This window comes from Hyaena hyaena, unplaced genomic scaffold (genome assembly GCF_003009895.1).
Source record: "Hyaena hyaena isolate Hyena2069 unplaced genomic scaffold, ASM300989v1 scaffold_1184, whole genome shotgun sequence".
Taxonomy (NCBI): domain Eukaryota; kingdom Metazoa; phylum Chordata; class Mammalia; order Carnivora; family Hyaenidae; genus Hyaena; species Hyaena hyaena.
In genome coordinates this window covers 233,471-239,780 of record NW_024081818.1, presented here as the reverse complement: position 1 = coordinate 239,780, position 6,310 = coordinate 233,471, and positions in this window count along the sequence as shown.

Sequence of the window (6,310 nt, the reverse complement as noted above, 5' to 3'; positions counted from 1 at the left end):
AAGGTAGTGTTTATAGAAATCTACACATGTAATAAAATGGCATAGAACTATGAACACACTTTGTAATAATATGACTTTCCTAGTGTTGATATTGTTCTATAGTTATGTAAAATGTAACCCTCAGGGGAAACTGGGTGAAGGATACATGGGACCTCTCTGTACCTGCCGTTTTGTGACTCTTTAATTATTTCAAAGTGAAAAGTTGAAGAATATATAATGGCAGACATATTAGCATTCAGCTGATAATTTCTTTCTAAAATAATTAGAATGATGAGAATCTTTGAATAATCACTAGAATGTGTTGAGAAAAATCTTCCATAATATTCCATGTAGGGAACAAATATATTGATTGTTTATATAAAATGTTTTCTACTTTCTAGAATCTATCCTATGTAGATGAGGTTGCAATTATGTAAATTATTCAGTTTCATTTTTTTGTTTTAAATAAAAAGTGACTGCTAGAATAATAGGTTGGTGCTAAACAAAATGTTAAAATATAATAAAACCACAAAAGGAAATTTATATTTACAAAGTTTTGAGTATTTATTGAAATTAACCTGCTTGCTCTATACTGACTTTTTAAAAAACATTATTTTAATCCTTTTTCCCTTTCTAAAGGGACATCTCGATCCCTTTTTAGAAATACCATGTTGAACTAATGGCTCATATAAAAATAGGAAATGTCTTTATTCACAGTATGTTTCCATACTGGAGTTCTTCCTGTTTTAAATTCTCAACAATTCTGATGTTCTCAGCAATATGACATTTATATATTCGATCTGTGATGGTCGTTATGACAGCCGTCGCACGAACCACTTTCTTGAACTCCTCGCAGTAAAAAAAAGCTCAAATCTTTCCATGAAAGTCTTTGTTCTCATAAAATGTCCTACCACTGATTTTTTTTTTTATCTTTTCCATAAAGTGTGTGATTTTGAAGCACTCTTGTATTTTATTATATTGCTTTGACTAAGTTTCCCCTCTTGATGTATTTCTTTGATGGGTTTTTTAAAACTAAAAGTGCGCGCGCACACACACACACACACACACACACACTCTCCGTAAAGTGCTGTCAAGAATGTCTTGAGTGGCAAAGGAGGAGAATGGAAGAAGGAAAGTGCTAGTGCTCCATCTTTTCTAGTCTTTATTCCATGTTCTGATTGTAGATATAATATAAAAACAAAAGCTTGCCCTGGCATGCTGTGGGGGAATGATGGCATTCTTTCTTTATTAATGCTGTGTGAACATTGGAAAATGGTAAATATGCCTTTGCTTAGTACTATGACAAACATAAGACTTTTAAGGATATTTATCATTTATCTTAATTACTTGTTCAAGCCTTGCTAATGGACATGAGAAAATATGGAATTTGCCTTTCCATGGTTTTTTGTGCTAAAAAGCTTGTTTTTTAAAAAATACATTTTGCTGAATAGTTTATATGTTTTCAAAAGGCAGGTGCTTCAAAATTATTGAAGTTTAAATAATAGTAATAAAGGGTCATTACTTTTAATCTTTCTGGTATCTGAGATCACTGAATGTTTGGCTTGTTCAGTGGTTCTTGCATTAGTTCAGAGGAGGAACTTTGTATTAGAGTTTTCTGGATAAGTTGAACCAAGATTTATTATATGGAATTGGTTCAAACACTTAGGGAGGCTGGAAAGTCCAGACCAGAGAGAGCCAGTGGTATAGTTCTGAGTCTGAAGGCCTGAAAACCAGGAGAGCTGGTGGTGTAAGTTCCAGTCAAGTTCAAGTCCAAATGCAGATCAATGTCCCACCTCAGAGTCAGTCAGGCAGAGAGGAAGAAAATATCTTATTCATCCTTTTATTCCATTCAGGCCTGGATTGAATGAAGCCCATTCACATTGATCAGAGCAATTTGCTTTCCTCAATCTACAGATTCAAATGTTAATCTCATTTAAAAGCACCCTCACAGACACACTCAGCAATAAAGTTTAACCAAATACCTAGGCACCTCAGGGCTCAGTGAAATCAACCCATAAAATTAACCATTACAGACTTATTCTGCAATTGTCACTGGATATAGTTTTTGCTACAAATAGAATATAGAAAATGTTAGAAAGGAGAGAGAATCAAAACTACTGTAGTTTCTTTTTATTGAAGAACTCCAGAAAGCTGTCTTTTTTTCCATCAGTTTTATATCCACCAAAGAACAGAAAGAACTGTACTTTCTTATGAAAGTGACTCAGAGAAAAATGAGTATGCTACAGTATAGTATATGCTCCTTTTTACCCAATTTCATTTTTCTGACACCCCTGAATCAGCTTTCCATTTCTCCACTTAGTTTCTGTATACATACAGGTCATCATGGTACCCAGTAGCTTTAGACAATCTATAGATAACTATAGACACATCAGAAAGTAATAGAAGCTGTTTCTGTATTATTAAATTAGAGTCACAGTGGTTAATTTCCTTACTAACCTATTAGTGTAAAAATAGTATCAGAGGAGAGGTAATGGCATGACTTTCTCCTCTAATAAGCAACAATATGAAACTGTTTTTCCAAATATCAAGTTGTGTTCCTTTAATATTTACTTGTGTCATTTATTCAACACACTTTAATGAAATGCTGGCTAAATTGAAGATACTGCAAAACACTGTATACTGTATATAAACATAAACATAGATAAAATATTTTTTGTCTTAGGAGTTAGCAGGATAGAAATGTAAGAAAACAACTAGCAATAGGGTTTAACACTGAAATATCAGGGCATTCTATCCAGTGTGAAGAATGAGGTAATGGGCAGCAAGTTTTGAGTAATTATTGGAAGTCTAGGCAAGCAGCTCTAAGAAGTTCTGAAAATGGCAATAGGGCTTTGGTCATAGTTATTTGAACCAGGAAAAAAAAATTGTCCAGTCTCTTGAGACTAAAGAAAGCAAAGAGAACAATAAAGAAATAGACCAATTACCAGAAGTAGAATCTCTGAACAGAACTCTATTTAGAAAAATTGAAGTGCATGATGTGAGAAATCAGACATTTGGAGTAAGATCAGAGCCCATTCAGCAGAAATACAGTACTTTGTTGGGGTCCCATTAATACCAAGGGCAATCTGATGCTTGGTAAAAAATGCTGTTGGTATAAAGGTCCTTGGAGATGGTTACCCACTTTAGTTCCTATTTGGTGTTGGCTTCTGAATACCCTGAGCCTTCTGGTGGAAATTTAGTTTCAGCTATGGAAAAGAGGAAAGATGCAAAGGGAAAGCTTGAGCATGGGTCTTAACAGAAGTTGGGATCCACAGTCTCCACCAGCTGAACCTCTGTATTCCCCTATTGTAGATTGGCTTCAGTGGTAAAGGAAAAGGTGTTTAGGCTTTATGGTTGAATGAGCCACGGTTAGCACTTTTTGTTACTAAATGATTGCTGTTGTGTGACTCATTTGAGCTTCTTATCATTTGTTCTCTCATATTTAATGTGCACATAGTAGGTCATTTGCATTGATGGTTTTAATTTTTCATTCTTCTCATTGTGGGTAGGGCATTCTGCCCCACTTCTTGACTCTGGAAATAAGTACATGATTTGATTTGACCAATGGTGTATTATTACCAAAACTGATATATATGGAGTATCTCAGTTATCTATTGCTGTATAAGAAACCACCCCCAAACATAGAGACTTAAGACAAAAATAATTTTATTTTAGATCTATCAGTCAGCAATTTAGGCTTAGTTCTGCTGGGTGTTTTTCTGCTGGTCTTTCCTGGGGTGGCTTGATTTAGGGACTAGTTTTCCTTGGAGTTCTCAGCTGGGTGACTGGTCTCTACTCTCTGTAGTCTCATTATCCTCAAGCAGGCACTATAGTTTCCTTACATTGGAACATGGCTTTCCAAGAAAATGTAGGGGTAGCTGGAAATCTCTTAAAGCCTAGAGTCAGAAATTGAACAATGTCACACTGACACATTTCAACAGTCCAAATAAGTCTACCCCAGATTCAAGAGGTGGGTAAACAGACACACTGCAAAAACGAATGTATAAAAGGAGAGGAGGAATCATGGTGGACTTCTTTGTAAGCAATTGGACATAAAAAAGCATAAAAAGAACTTGAATATTGAGGCTTGCCTACCTGCTATCAAACCCCCAGCTATCTCTGGAGGATGAGATATTTGGATTTAAGCTACACCACCCACCATCCTTCTTCTGCCAGACCAATCTTCATCAGCTAACTGCCAGACATGAGTGAGCCTGATCAAGATCAATGATAGGCATACCTTGTTTTATTGTTTTGCTTTATTGTGCTTCCTAGATAGTGAATTTTTACAAATTTGTGACAAACCTGCACCATGTTTCCAACAGGATTTGCTCACTTTGTGTCTCTGTGTCACATTTTTGTGATTCTCAGAATATTTCAAACTTTTTCAGTATTATTATGTTGTTGTAGTGACTTGTGATCAGTGATCATTGATATTCCTTAAAATTTTTTTATATGTTTATTTTTGAGATAGAGAGACAGAGCATGAGCAGAGGAGGGGCAGAGAGAGAGGCAGTCACAGAATCTGAAGGAGGCTCCAGGCTCTGAGCTGTCAGCACAGAACCAGATGTGGGGCTTGAACCCATGAACTGTGAGATCATGACCTGATATAAAGTCAGACGCTTAACCGACTGAGCCACTCAAGTGCTTCTTTGATATTTCTATTGTAATTGTTTTGGAAGACTTCAAACTGCAGCCACATTAGATGGAAAACTTAATTGACAAATGTTGCATGTGTTCTACCAATCAGCCATTCCCCCATCTTTTTCTTTCTCCTTAGGCTCCTGTGTTCTAAGATATTCCTACAATATTGAAATTAGGACAGTTAATAGCCTTACAGTGGCCTCTGAGTGTTCAAGTGAAAGGAAGAGTCACATATGTCTTTCACTCTAAATCAAAAGCTAGAAATGATTAAGCTTAATGGGAAAGGCATGTGTAAGGCCAAGATAGGCATAAAGCTAGACCTCTTGTACCAAATAGCCAAGTTGTGAATGCAAAAGAAAAGTTCTTAAAGGAAATGAAAAGTGCTACTCCCGTGAACACACAAATGATAAGAAAGTGAATCAGCTTTATTGCTGATGTGGAGAAAGTGTGAGTGATCAGGATACAGGATCCAACAAACCACAGCATTCCCTTAAGCCAAAACCCAATCCAGAGGAAGGCTCTAACTCCCTTTAATTTTGTGACTGCCGAGAAAGATGAAGAAAAAGCAAAAGAAAAGCTGGAAGCTAGCAGAGGCTGGTCCTTAAGATTTACAGGAAGAAGCCATCTCCATCACATAAAAGTGCAAGGTGAACAGCAAGTGCTGATATAGGAGCTACAGCAAATTACTGTTGAGGAACATCAAAAAGACATGACCACCCATTGACCTGTGAACTGGACTCATCCTTGGAGGCTTCTTATCCTTTCCCCTGTCCTTGGAATGTGAGTTCTTTTTTAGTTCCTTTTTTGAGTCTGCTCTAAGGATATAACCTTTAGATAATGGTGTGGTGTTGAGAACAGCTGCACAGAATACATGTGTGAACCCGGCTATGGCCTCTATATAAAGTTTTGAGATTTGGCAGATAGGTGCAGGGACCCATTCATCTTGCTACTGCCCAGTCCAAGCCTCATATGTAAGTTCCCATTGCTTTTTAAAACTTCTCTCAAGCCCACCAATCTGAAGTGGCTGCCTTTTTTTGGTCTCTCCTTACCTCCTAAGTATGGGAGCCAGGGGCCAGTTCCAGATTATACCTGGGAAGTTCCTGAGAGGGCTATAATCCAGAAGATCTAATGAAGGTGAATATGTTAAACAATAGATTTTCGATGTGAGTGAAACAACCTTCTATTGGAGCTAGATGTCATCTGGGACTTCCATAGCTAGAGAAGAGAAGTCAATACTTGGCTTCAAAGCTTCAAAGGATGGACTTATTCTTATTAGGGGGTAATGCAGCTGGTGACTTTAAGTTGAAGTTAGTGCTCTTTAGCCATTCTGAAAATCCTAAGGCCCGTAAGAATGTGCTAAATTTACTCTGTTCCCTAGAAATGGAAAAACAAAGCATGGATGATAGCACATGTATGCAACATTGTTTACCAAATATATTGAGACCCACTAACTCAGAAAACAAAATTCGTTTGTTTTCTGTTCACTGACAATGCACTTGGTCACCCAAGATCTCTGATGGAGACGTACAGTGAAATTAATGTTTTTATGTCTGCTAATGAAACATCCATTCTGCAGCCCATGGATCAAAAAGTCATTTCAACTTTCAAGTTATGTTTTTAAGAAATACATATCATAAAGCTATAGCTGCCATAGGTAGTGATTTCCCTGATGTTTCTGGTAAAAGTA